The sequence below is a fragment of the Mauremys mutica genome, chromosome 1 (genome assembly GCF_020497125.1).
Source record: "Mauremys mutica isolate MM-2020 ecotype Southern chromosome 1, ASM2049712v1, whole genome shotgun sequence".
Taxonomy (NCBI): domain Eukaryota; kingdom Metazoa; phylum Chordata; order Testudines; family Geoemydidae; genus Mauremys; species Mauremys mutica.
Window position 1 is genome coordinate 120,144,931 of NC_059072.1, and position 14,612 is coordinate 120,159,542.

A 14,612-nucleotide genomic window follows, 5' to 3' on the forward strand; every position below is an offset into this window, starting at 1 on the left:
CAGCCCATTAAAAACCAATAGGAAGGTTTCCATTGACTTCAGTGGGTATTGGATCAAGCCCCTGGGCTCTAACTCTGCAGACCAGAAGTTCTAACACGTTTTCCTGCTGGTTCAGTAATGAGTGTTGAGCTGTTTCTTTAATATAGCAAACATATGCCCCCTGACATAACCATTCAGGCTGCTTTGAGAGTTCACATTATTGATGTGGGCCTGAGTTGCTGGTTGCATTCCTGTTTGTATTGGCATAGCTTTCATGAGGGGAGGGTGCAACACTACTGTCATAGTCCTGTCCCTTCAAATGAAATGAGAAATAACCACAGCAGGATCAAACAAATTTTAAGAAGTGTGTGTGGTGGGGGGGGGGCGGAGAATGAAATTATTTTTTCTGGGGTGTATTTTGTTTCTGCTAGAACACATTTCAAGAACTTAAGGAGAGATGAGCCTGAACTAAAACACTGAACCCCAAAACACTCTGAAATTTAAGGGATTTCAAATCTAGATTCAGATCTAAATTCTGAAATTGCCTTCTCCTTCCCTTTTTTCTTCTTCGTGCTTTCCCTCCCTCTGTCTCTCTCTCTAAATCTCTTCCCCTTCTGCCCCCCCCAGCTCAAGTGCATCATTTTCTGCTATTGTGTTTAAAAAAAACTCTGCTGCAGGGGCTCTGAAATGAATAAAAATGTAATCCTCAGTGCGCCCATTGTGCGCTTTCATTTGTTTTTGCTGTATCGATTTATCAGCGGAGGGAAATTACTCGCTGGAAGAGAGGATGCCAGTCAGAATGACATTTATTTCATAGTACAAGGAGGCTCTCCAGCGTGTTTCCATGTAACCCAGATATTGGAGCTGTAAAAGGGCTTGTAACAAGGTTTAGTGCTATGATTAGATCGTGTGGAGCACCTTGCTTTCATAACAACAGGCACTCGGCTGGAGCCAAGGCCTCCGGTTATGGTCAACTTTTTTTTTTTTAACTATTCCTTTTTTTACATACATACAATATTCACCACCCCCAAAATATTTCTGAATCAAAAGCAAAACCCAATAAGCCTATGAAATCCCATTCGGCTTTTATAAGAGGGCTTGAGTTTTCATGTCATCAACTTTTTTTTTTAAGATAAAATACTCACTTATTAATCTTTTTAGCTTCTTTGTGCTATCTTGCATTTCTAGTGAAATAACCCCTTGATTTTAATTCACCAAAGCAAATCTTCTCTGCTAGTGATTGTACCTTACATTTGCTCAAGGCTAACAATTACCTGTATAATGAAACGTATGCTTTACCCAAAAACTGTAATAGTTTTATACGTGTTGCAAATAAAAATGTGACTCTGCAGACTGAATATCAGGCCTGGAGTCCCTGATAGGCTGCTGTTCATAAATGCCTGGTGCTGAGGAACATAGGAATTGCCACACTGCCTCAGATCTGAAGTCCATCTTATTCAGTATCCTGCTTCTAACAGATGTTTCATATGAAGGTGCAAGAAATCCTACAGTAGGCATATGTGGGACATCAATCTGCCCAGGGGAGTCTTCTAACATCTAGTAGTTAGAGATTGGCTTAAGCCCCCCATCATGAGGTTTTATATACTTTTTAAAACTTTTTTTTAGTATTTACTGTTATAACGCTGGGTATTCTTCCTATGCTTTTATTCATTCTTACATCTATATAAATATCTAATCTCTTTTTGGCTCTGGCTAAATTATTGGCTTCAGTGCATGGCAATGAATTCCATTCATATGTTGCATGAAAAAGGACTTGTTTAGAAAATGAATCCAATGATATCTTTGTCTCCCCAATCATAGCTTTATATGAATCCATTCTGCATGGGATTACAGGAAGACTTAGGGTTGCCAGGCATCTGGTTTTCGACCGGAACACCCAAAATTAGTGTGCATTTTGGACACTAATGTCCTTGTGCCTCAGTTCCCCATGTGTAATATGGGAATAATTTTACTTTACCTCATAGTCATGTTGTGAAGATAAGTTCATTACTGTTTGATACACTCTCTTAGTGATAAACACCATGGAAAAGCCATGAGGAAATTTAATGATTCTGTCTTCATAGCATGGTGCAACTAGTGTGCAGTCAATAAGACCTATGGTCATACAGTAAATGCGGAGGACCATGCAAGATATTAAATACCTGTTTATTAAGTGAACCCCATCTATTCTGTGTTCTGAAGGAGGCAGAGGTCCTGTGGAAAAAATAGTATATGATCATGTAATTAAAGAATACATCATAATGCATACTCATAAGGGGGCTGAATTAAGTTTGCACAAGCAACCTTAATTCTGACATTTCCTAATTTTTGAGTGTTTGATTTTGAGTTAATGGTCTTTTAATCTAGGGTGTGTTGTTTTATTTTCTGTAATATGCAAACAAAATATTTGCCAAGGTATTTACTCTGACTTGTTCAAGTTTACATCGTGCATCTGTGGCAGAGCTGAGAATAGAAGCTCTGAATCCTTGTTTCCAGTCCTGTGCTCCAACTACTGCATTACAGTCTTCTCAGTAGAAAATAAGAAGAAAACAAGACACATAGTGGCAGATCTCTTAACACTGATAATCAAATATGTGCTCTAATGAGAAAAGGAAAATTTAAAACAAGATTTAAAGACTGACTCTTGTGACTTGGAGTGGGAAGAGGGAGTTTTAGGTACATGTTGCATCCTTAATTAATAGGAGCTCCTTACATTGAAGCATTCAGACTCGGTAGTGAAGTACATAACACTGACCTCAACTGTTCATTGGCAAGATTTTCAAAAGTGCCTAAATGAGTTGGGCAACTACCTTCCAGTTAGGCATCTGATTGATTTAGGTGATTTTAAAAATCATACCCAATGTCTCCACTGTGTGAACATCCACAAAATACTGACTAAGTTCCCAAGGTCAGATTTTCAAACACATCTCTCTTTTTTTGGAAAAAACATGCAGATCTAAATAACTGTAAGTGCAATTTTGTACATGCAGTTAGTAGTGGGCATGACAGAATAATAATACCTAGCTCTTTTATAGTACATTTCATCTGTAGATCTCAAAGTATTTTACAAAGAAGGTCAAGATCATTAGTCTGATATTACAGATGGGGAAACTGCGGCACAGAGAGGGTAGCACGTACTAAGGTGTCTAAATTACTTAAAATGAACCTTCAAATGGTTGTGGATGCCAAACCTTCACAATTATTTGTGCCTGTACAATTGTGGTTTTTAAAAAACCAGAAATCTAGTTATAACTGGGCTGAAAACTTGGTCCCCCACCTTCTGTCCCAGCATGCACTGAGCTCCATATAAAACCTGTGAGGAATGTCCTGTATGTTTTGTCTTGACTATAAAAAGCCATGTTTAGGTTGGAGTCAGCTAACACAATCTAGCTAAGACCAACCTGACTTGAGGACTTTTCTGAGCGTAGATGCAAGGTAATACCTTAGTTCATTTTTAGCTAGGTGAGGGGTAGTGCAGGCTAGAGTCAAGTTACAATTGTGGTAGGCTAGGTCATGTTAGTTAAGCTTGACCACTTTTTCTAATCTAGACAAACCTTATTCGTTGTTCTAAAGTCCTGGTCAGGAAGACAGACAGCACAAGGGAGAGAGCAATTCTGAACTCTGGAAATTAAATGGGATGGAGAATGTGTGGGGATTCTGGTTGGATAGCTTGGAGAAGAAGGAGGTAACAGTACTGCTTAATTAACATAGATAGGCAACTTGCGTACTACTATATATAATGTAACAAAGTGCAGGAAAAAGAGCATTGCTGTTACTCACTGTGACAGGCTGGCATTGTTTGCCTGAAATACCCCACCCTCTGGGCAGGTATTAATTCTGCCAAGAAAGCATGAAGTGTTTTGTAGGTGTAGATGAATGTTGAGGATAGGAGGAGCAGGAATAGGTCTCAGGGTGAGGGGAATAGAATTTTTTTGAAATGACAGGCCCCGAGGGAAGGAACTCCTGGAGCAACTAAGTCTATGGGGAGGCTTAGGTTGGGCTAAAATAGCGTTATGGGCAGCCAGGCATGAAGAGAAGGCTTATGCTGGGTTTTTCTGTGATAATGTTTGGGAATTAGCATTTTTTGTTGTTAAAGTATGCTGTAGGGTGATGCTTTTTAGACTCTGGGTATGAGCAGTTCTACTTGGAGTGGAGTGTGTAGACTCCACCCACATGTAAGAAAAACTATATTGTTTAAAAGGTGTAGTCATGCAAAAAAAATGCTACAGTACTATACGTTCTAAGACTAGCTAGGAATAGAGAAATGTATGTAAAACCAGTGCACTACTCACATTTGGTAGTGTCATGAAAAACTTTTGCAAGTCTCATGACACAAACACACAAGTGGATGATATAATGTGAATAGAGCAACACTCTAGCAAAACCTTATTTAAAATGAAATGATTTTAATCCCGCTTAGGCAAGAAATTACTTTAATCAAGAAAATTGATTTTAATTTAAAAGTGTAGTAGCATTTACAGCTGTATCCAAGTAATCATTTCTCCCCACTGATATATCAGAAAACAGCTTCCAAAATGGCTAATATCCAGAATCAATTAGTTCCGTTTAAGATTTTCAAATGTCATTGTTGTAGGGTTTTTTTTAAAAGTAAATCTTTCCGGTTATCTGTCTGAAAATTTTGTATGAAAATTGGTCTAGTTAGAACTTGCATTAGAGTTTTCCCACTCATGTTTTCTAGCCCAGAGCAGAATGACAAAGGAGCTGAAGAGCAATTGTCATCACCATTAAAAATGGTACCCATGATCTCCACACAGTAGTGTCTGAGGTAATGCAGTTTTCTACCTATATTTTGAATAGGAAATACTGCAATTTCCCAGATATCACTGGGTTTGTAAACAGTGGCATGCACTCAGCATATACAAGGCCCAGGATCAGCTGTGGCCATGGGACAATTCGGCGAGAACATGGGGACAAAATAGGGTTGCCAATTTTGGTAAGATGTATTCCTGGAGATTTCATCACATCACATAATCATTAATTAAAGATTAATCTTTGATTCCCGGAGACTCCAGGCCAATCCTGGAGGGTTGGCAACCCAAGGACAAAATGGTGTCCTCCACACAGCATAACCTTGCATACACCCTATGTATGGTAAGGTCATGCCACATAGAGGATGCCATTTTGTATGCAAGTGTACAATTGCATGTCTGATTAAAAATGTCACGGCATGCCACTAACTATTAGTAAATATTGGCATTATAATTGTGTATTTTGGTAGAGGGAACAAGAACTTTACATGGAACCTTATAGTGCTTAACTTAGGATCAGTTTTCAGTGCATGTGGATTCATTGATGACCTTACATTTATATAATACTCTTTTCCAAGGAAGGCCTTTTGGAAAAGATTTACAAACTATTTACTACATAACTAGCTATAGACCGGCAATGGCTTTCCTGTTCTGCGAAAAAAATTTCAAAAGTTCCAAAAAATTTTCCATTGTGCTTCAGAACAAAATGGAGACCTTTCAAAAATTTAGAGAGAATTTCTGTGAAAAATTTTGATTTCAACAAATCAGCATTTTCTAATGAAAAAACATTCTGAAAAATTCCCGACCAGCGCGTTCTCTCTCTCTCTCTCTCGCACATAAACTCTTTGCCCATCCTGGAAAGACGGCCAGTTCTGGGGTGGAACTTGGCAGAAGCTTAATAATTAAGACTGGATGCTAGTGAAAATATAGGGCTGGTGTAAACTGGCATAACTCCGTAGACTTGGAGTTTTCTGTAGCAAAACTTCAGTGGAGCCATGTGACTTTTACCAGCTGTGGACTTGGCCCACTGTGCCTAACTGAAGCATCAAGAGGAGTTGTGGAAACACTGGATATAATTTTACAAACTGGAATTTGGTCAGAGAATCTTAAATGCTCGTGCAGCACCTTGGTTTTATGTTTAACCCACCAAACAAGGCTATGAAGGCTAATGTGATTTGAAGATCTAAATGCTTATAGGCTAGCTGAATATTTACATAACTGAGTATAATAGCCGTCCTCTCTAGATGGAACTGTTTATAACATCCCTCCACCACAGTGAAGGATTGGGAGAAAAAGAAGGAAAGTATGCAGGTGCAAGTGGTAGCTCTGTAATACTTGCAGTGTTTTGAGAACCTCAGAATCATAGATTCATTCAGAGACTTTAAGGCCGGAAGAGATCACTGCCGTCATGTAGGTTGCCCCTTTCCATAAAAGGAGGCCTTAGTATTGCACCTACTAAATTCCTGCACCAAACCCAATGGGATGAAAAGTACTATACAGGTACAAATTGCTAATTAGACATAATAATAGTCACACAAATAATTGTTAATTTTAATTGTAATATATTGGGAAGATATGGGAGTGAGAGCCAGATACAACGGAGACACTTTCTGAAGTAAAATTAAATCCATTCGTTGGGAAATCTTGCACTGCAATGTTTGTTCATCACTGAATTTTGCTTTCACTTACAAGTGTGAACTGGCAGATTAGAGACTTCCAAGGGCTCATTCACTGTGAGGTTTTGCAGGTGATTTCAGTTTAATGCAACCAGATAATTGTAGCCCTGGGGCTTGGCTAGGTTGTAAAGCTGCTAATCCAGACAATATTATCCGATCACATGTTGTGCTTATATGAGAGACCTCTGCCTTTTAATAGCTCTCCCCATGCTGGTAAGTGTTTTCTAGTTTCAGCAACCCTATAAAAATGAAACACAGGCTAAGATTAAGCTCTGGAACAAGTCACTAGAGTTGTGCAATATTGGGACCCTAATATGTGGCACATATTATATATTGGCTCACCATGCTGCCATGAATATGTACTTTTCCCTCCTTCTTAACACTAGGCAAAATCTTTGTACTAGGCACTGACAGGCCTGAAAAGTGAAGTCTTTATTTAGCTATAGGCCAGATGTAGTGAAAGCAGCCATGCTGCTAGCTTTTATAAACAGAGTTGTCAATTACCATAACCATTATTTGGTAGAACAACCCTTTATAGTAGAGAATGGTAATTCACTCTATGCTGACTCTATTCTGGGCCTCTTTGAGCAACGATTGACATAGGTATTGAATAATGTGTTGGTGATTTTGTGGTATACTGTTCCTTTTACTTAGTGGCATCCGACTCTGACCAGAATCCCAGAGATGAAAGGCCAGAGCACTAGCTTTGATATGACTCAATCCCTCTGGACTTTTGTCATATGATGCAACGATAGAAGAAAAGAAGATACTTTATTTTTAAATCTGTTTTTTGCCATTGTGGATCTCCCAGGTATTAGCAAAATAGACTCCAATGTGAGCTCATACATTTTTCCAGGGCCGCCCAGAGGATTCAGGGGGCCTGGGGCAAAGTGGGGGAGCTGCGGCGCTTGTACTCACCCAGTGGCGCTCTGAGTCTTCGGCGGCATTTCAGCAGTCGGACCGCCGCCGGACCAGGGCTCATGGGGCCCCTGGGGAAAATTGTCCCTCTTGCGCCACCTCCCCCCCGAACAGCCCTGCATTTTTCTAACTTAAAGAGTGAGTGTGTGTGTGTGTGTATTTCCCTTAGTTGAGAACATTAGGAAATCTGTGTAAAGCATCAATCTGGTGAAATGATCATGAGATTGGAATGCAGAAACATCTGAGTTGAAGTTATTGTTCTTTTTGCTGATAGACTAACACGGCTACCACTCTGAAACCTGTTCTAGTTGGCAAAAAGAACAGGAGTACTTGTGGCACTTTAGAGACTAACAAATACAGACTAACACGGCTGCTACTCTGAAGCCTGTTCTAGCTGGGTGGTCTTTGGTATGTCACATGTGCTCTTAACTCCGTTTTCCAGATAGGGAAATAATAATGCTTACCTACAATCATATTGCACTGTGAAGCTTCACTAGCTAATGTTTATATAGTGCTTTGAAGAAATAAGTGTTACATACATTCAAAAAACTTTTGACATTACTATTATTCTTTTACACAAACACACAACAGTAGAGACTGGTGAACTGCTTAATATAAAATGAGAACTTGAACCTGCAGAATTTGGATATGGCTCCAAAGTTTGGAGGTATTTGGACCTGCTTTTGGTCTGGCCATTCATCTAAAAAGAACTGACCCTCATCTTTGTACAAAAGTTGAACATTATTTATTTATATGTATGATCATATAGCCTATCGTCTGGGCAGAAGAATTTATGAATCCAAAATGTGTTATAACAGGGAAGCAACAGAGTGTGATCTGCACTAGAACACATGCTATTTGAGTTCAGCGGTGTTGGAGCCAAGCAAGATTTTTTGTCTCCTTCAACACTAGCTGATAAATGAGATGGTTATTGAAGAAGAGCCTGTTTATGAGGATACTTAGAGTCTTCGGCTCCCAGGGGGAAATGGTTTGGGGGGTGAGATGATATATGACTGGGGAATGCAAAAGAAGAGATGCTATGAAAGGGTGGATGTTTCAGTGGCATCCATGTATCATAAGTTGCACATGCGACTCATGGCTTTGTCACTACCCTAAGCTCATGCCAACTAACCATGCTATCATGTGTTCTATGTGTAGGGTAATCAGTAACACGCAGTCAGGTATGCACAGCTGTGTTCTGAGGCATCAGAAGCACCTCACTGTCTCAACACACCTGAAGTGTGTGTATTGGTTGATTTACCCTGAAGAGAAAGGGTTGCTGGGTATGTCTCAACAAGGGCTTTATTTGTCAACGTTATTTATCCTATCATTTTATTAATACATTTTAAATCAATGAGAACTTCATCAATAAATGCTCAAATAAAACAAAAGTCACTTAACACTTAAGCTGCTGGAGAAAATAGCTGCACTGGAGCTAATAAATGGGTACCTTGGGGCAGAGCAGAAAAAGCAGTAGCCTGCTTCTGTATCATTCTCCCTTCTTGCTATAAATCACAGGGAGGAAGTAGAAACTGAGGTGCCAGTCTTCAGAGGTGGTTGAGCAGTGGACAGGGCAACTCAGGAGTAGAGTGCAAAAGTGGCTTTAAACCAGTTTTGCACTTCCTCAATCCTAGGCTATCTGTGCACCGGACCGTCATCCCCCAGTATGAATAGAGTAGATTGATGGCCACTCTAATTTACACCACCTGCCATTGGTTCCAATAGACCGTTGTGACTGCTTGCATTTCTGAGGTGTAGTGAAGCCCTGGCCACTCCCCATTTTCTCAGCCTGTGTGCTAGCTGCAAGGAAGAAGTCATTACATCACTGATGGATCCTCCTACATTTTGGTAACAGTTTAGATAATATTTTTGACAAAAACTGCAAAACAATGAAAATGTAAAAGGTTCTGTGTGAGACAGAGGCTCGTTAGTGGTTCACTACTGTGTGTCAGCAACTCTTGTCAGGCTTCACCAATTCACTGCTGCTAAACCATTGCGGTCATGGTATTTATCTATGCAGCATATCATGTGGGGTATCGAACGGAAGCTTACATCATACTGGTCGTCAGAAGCACCGCAAGAGGTGTGTACACGTTATTCAAGAAATGGTATAAACGTACAAAAAAATGTAAACTATGAAACCAGGCAGGGTTGCTAAACAAGTATCTTCCCAGATAAAGGAATGCTGATTTATCTCAGATGTAAATTACGCAGGATAAACCAAATATGATGGGAAGTCGTTTGCATCTGAGGTGAACAGGGAGAACAAGTTAACAGGAGGATGAGAAAGCAGCATGGCGTCAGCACTCTGGGGCACAAGCAGTGTGGAAAAAAGATCTTATCTGGGGGTATATTTCAAAGGTTTTCTGGACTGGAAGAGAGAGAGGGTAAAGAGCCCCTTTGTTGTCTATCACTGAGGGAGAAAAATGGACAGCACTTCTTGCATCCATGAAAGCTAGTTCCTGGCCTTCGGGGCTAGTGCCGCTGAAACATTGCTTTAGGTGAGAAATGTATCTTAGACAAAGATTTTAGCCTGTTAAAAGTTGTGATTAGTTTCTTGGAGGCATTTTAGGCTTTTTGTTTTATTTGTAACCATCGTTGTTTCCATAATTCTGCTCAATACTCACTTGAATCTGTGACTCTCTCTTCTTTGTTAAGACTTATTTTCTTTTTACTATAAAGTCATCTCCATGCTCCAATAATAAGTGTGCGCCTTCTCAGTGGAATCAGGTAAGCCGGGGTGTAAGCTGTCTCTTTGCAGGCAGCAGACTTGATAATTACTGTGAGTATCCAGTGACAGGGGCTGGACCTTAAAGGGCAATGCTTCTGGGAAGTTCAGGAACTGGAGTACTGTGAGGGTATGTCTACACTTAAACAGTTGTTGCAGTGCTTCTGTAGTGCTTCAGTGTAGACACTGTCTACGATAATAAGAGCATTTCTTCCATCTGCGTAGGTAATCTACCACCCGAGAAGTGGTAGCTAGGTTGGGGGAAGAATGCTTCTGCTGACCTAGTGCTGTCTACACTGGGGGTTAGGTCGGCTTAACTACGCCGCTCAGGGGCGAGGATTTTCACACCCCTGAGTGACATAATTAAGCTGGCTTAATTTTCTAGGGTAGTCCAGGCCTAATTGTAAACCTGCAGGGTAAAGTAATGACTGGCAGAGTCCTGAGAAGTTTGTCTGGGGTGACTAACAGAGTGGGGCGACAGGGAGCTATCACCCATCTTAGCACTAGCAAATCTCTCCTGCTGAGGTAGGGGGGTTGCATTGTGACCTACAGGTTTGGATGCCCTGAGAAAGTGGCACATTCTGTTTTTTTGTGAAGTTTGTTTTAGAAAAAATGTCACATTTGAATGGAAAAAAATTAATTCAGTATTTTTAACCAGCTCTACTTTATTGTGTATCTTGGGAGTGCAACCTAAGACTCTGATCCTGCCAAGACTTAAGCACATGTATAACGTTATGCGTGTGAGTAATCTCATTGACTTCAGTGGAATTATTGATGTGCATAAAGTGATACTTACGTTGCTTAAGCCTTTGCCAGATCTGGGCTTGACAAATAACACCAATTTTATGTTGTGGGTCAATGTCAAATGTGAGGTTAAAAACCTTCAGGAAAGGCACCCTTAATATCTTCCTCTCCCTCGCCTTTTCTACAAAGGTCAGGCTAATTTATCTCCCAATGTTAACAAAACAATGTTCTCCCAGGATGAGATCTTGTATGGTCTGTTTTAGCCCAGAATGAATCTCAAGGGCTAAGTTCCTTCCTTTACTACCTTTTAAAAAAAATTCCAAATGATTTCCCCCCCGCTTGTTAAAAATGAAGGTCCAAATAGGACTGCTTGGGTGAGTAGGCTGGTCCAAATGCACTCCTGAGGGGCCAGATCGTGAAGCAGATGTTGTCTGTTTCACCACAGGACAGAGTAGCTACACCCACCACTCTGCTAATACGCCTGCCTCAACCCTGCCCTGAAGTGACCACCTTTCTACTTCAGAGAGTAGTTCCATCTCTAGATTTACTTAGCCCTTGTCGTCTTTGCTGACATCACCCGCAAGGGTGCCACTCTTGTTTGGCTGTTTTTATTATGTGAATCTAGAAAACTGGCCATGTACATAAAAACTCCATAGTCATCTGCAGGGACAGTTCCCATGCCCTTTAGCAGCAAAAATACAAGTTCCTGAAACTTAAGCTACAGGACTACCCTTGTGCATAAGAGAAAGGATGGTCCAGTGGTTAGGATGCTAATCTGGAGTCAGTTCCCTACTCTGCCACACACTTCCTCGGTGACCTTAGGCAAGTCACTTAGCCCCTCAGTCTCTATTCCCCATCTGTAAAACAGGGATAATACCCTCATAGGAGTGTTGCAAGGATCCATAAATTAAAAGGGTCTGAGGTGCTGTGGCCATATGATTAATTTAGATACATGTTGTAGTCACTAGGGTAATAGATAAATACTTGGGACCAGCCAGTAAAGGAAGACATAGACACACATTTAACCAACATAGTACAAGGCACTGAAATGAGAGACTACTGGAATTTTAGACACCACATTGGCCTCTGAAAATACATCCAACTTCATAACTATTCAGAGCTTGATCTAAAGTAAACACCAGGTAAAAATTCTTCTCATGATTATATTGCTTTTCTCTAAAACTGGCAAATCCGCTGTTCAATCAGGACTTCTGTGATGTGATCAAAAGCCATCCCTTTCACTGTGATTGAGGGTTGCTTAGTGTATGGTGATAGTAATGATTTTTTTTGCCTGCTTCCCTCTGACGGAATACACCCCTGTATTCACACCCTGCACACTATTGTAATAATCTTTGGACAAGGTATGCCTTGTATCATTTTAAAGCTCATAATTTTCTCATTAGTATTGTCCTGATAAAATGTGTGGCAAAATTGTATATAAAATTATAAGATTCTCCTGTATGATGTTATTATACAGCCCCACAGCTCTGCCCAAGCAGAAGTCACGTCTGTCCTAAACAAAGGAAGGAATGTGTGCTTGCCTTAATTTGCATTTAAGCAATAAACAGAGTAAGCAACCAGGAAGGGAAAACAAAGAAAGCTCAAACAGGTGAAAAAAGCCAGCAGGAAATGTCCTTCCACACAGACTCTTTGTCTCCTACTTCCCAGCTGAAAATGTTTTTCAAGAGGGGGACTGAAACTATAAAAAGCAGGGGCAAACAACCCAAGACACCTCTCTCTCCCTGCCCATCACATTCTCTGCCCCCAAGAAGACAAAAGGAAAATAGCCATTGGACTTTGGGAGAGGGGTCCTGACCTGAAAAGTTTGCTGGAAGCATGTGGTGAGAAATTTTGCTTGACTTTAATATAGTTTTAATAAGCATTTTGTCTTTATTTTTCTTGTAACTATTTCTGACTTTCATGCCTCATTACTTGTACTCACTTAAAATCTATTTCTTTGTGGTTAATAAATTTGTTTTACTATATTATTGAATCCCGCATGTTTAAATTAAAGTGTTAAATTAAAGGGTAACTGTATTTAAAATAACATGGTATATTATTCCCCTAAAGAAATAACAGACTTAAAATATTTGTACTGTCCAGGCAAGGACTGGGCAGTACATGGCATATATTTCTGGTGGATTGAGGGTGTGTTGGGGTCACTTGCAGTATAATCAAGGCTGGTGAGAACCAGGGTGTAACTGGCAGGGTGCAGTTACACATGCTCAAGGTGTGGCTTGCATGCTGAAAGGCTGTTTGTGAGCGGCCCAGGTGGGAGATACTTCGGTAAGGCTTTGTAAGATACCTGAGGTTATAGGGCAGGGTTGACAGCCCCCCCACTGCCCCCGGGATGTCACACTCCCAAAAATGGAAATGTTCCTGATTTGGAATTTTGGAATGGATTTTAAAACATTTGAGTTCAGTGTTGCATTTTTTGGGGAGGAGGGGGGAGGGGAGGACACTACTTGATCTTGTTAACTATAAGCCTAGAAGGATTTGTCTGTTTCACTGAACTGTGAAACACCTGCTGATTCTTCTGAACGGGTGGCCCAGAAAAATAATTCTTTGTCTCTTAGTTTTAAAACAAATAAGCATTTTTTACCTTAAATTTTAAAAGAAAAAATAGACATCAGTTCTCCTGGGTTATATGTAAATAAATCAAGGGTTGCTGTCTGGCCTCACTCCCCTCTAAAGAGGGGTATCCAAAATATGGGCTAATGACTAAATGCAGCCTGTGGATACTTTATCCTTGTGGAATGGGGATAAAACTGATCCAACTACAGGTGTCCATTTCTGGTAAATGCAGACAAGGAGCCATTTCTATTCATCTTTCAAGGAGACAAAGTACAAGCTAAAGTTGACTGTGTGTCTCTTTTTGTTGAAAGATGTAACGTGTTCCTATCAGAGGGAATATTCTGTTCACATCAGGTTCTTATACTTTGTCCCATCGCCATCATCTTTGTGTATCTGTTGTCTGGTGGGTGGAGCCAGGGACTGGTAGTCTAGTGCTAGCGCTAGTGTTGATGACTTGTTGTGTGACCTTAGTCAAGTCACTTAAATTTTCTGTGCCTCATTCTCCTCCAGGTATAAAATGGGGATAACAGTATTTCTGTGTACAGCGATTTGAGATTCTTGGATGAAAGGTGCAATAGAAGAGCAAACTGCTGTCACATGCACATGGGCCTTGATCTAGATGTGAGGACTGGTTCGTGGGAAGTCCTATCTACTGGTCAGAGTTAGGAACTGGGGTCGGAGACAGAGTCAAGCCAAGGGTTGAAGTCAGAGTGAGGGGTAGGGCAAAGTAGCAGGGACCTGAGGCGAGGTAGGAAAGCAGGAACTGGGAGTGGAGAAAGATCTGGGATAGGGGGGGCATAGCTCAGTGGTTTGAGCATTGGCCTGCTAAACGCAGGGTTGTGAGTTCAATCCTTGAGGGGCCATTTGGGGATTTAGTTGGGGATTGGTCTTGTTCTGAGTAGGAGGTTGGACTAGATGACCTCCTGAGGTCCCTTCCCACCCTGATATTCTATGATTCAGGGACAGGTTGGAAGTCAGGTATCAGGAGTCAATCAAGGTCCAAAATGGCAGCCAACCAGGAATCCACAGAATAGCTCAGACAACTTCCTATGGCTCCTTCTGACTTAAGTGTAGTGTGTGTAAGCCAATTGGTGGGGCTGGATGTCTCCCTCAATCAGGAGCTTTGTGGGGGGAGCCCTTGATGAGCTTGAGCTCTGCTGGTCCCCTTCTCCACTGGTTCTAGTGAGCTACTGCAGACTGAGCACTGCCTGGGCACCTTGGGGT

At 40.9% G+C, this 14,612-nt stretch overlaps 1 protein-coding gene across 3 annotated transcripts in view; it reads left to right on the top strand.

Moving 5' to 3' along the window:
* Positions 1 to 14,612, top strand: part of SOX5 (SRY-box transcription factor 5) — a 918,538-nt gene that overhangs the window by 320,796 nt on the left and 583,130 nt on the right. Inside the window, exon 1 of one of the 3 annotated variants that reach the window (XM_044993236.1) lies at positions 4,725 to 4,765. The exons of the other annotated variants lie outside the window; for them this stretch is intronic. The gene's annotated coding sequence lies outside the window, so the exon portion shown is untranslated. Of the gene's footprint in view, positions 1 to 4,724; positions 4,766 to 14,612 lie in introns of those variants that run through there. 3 annotated transcript variants of the gene reach the window in all.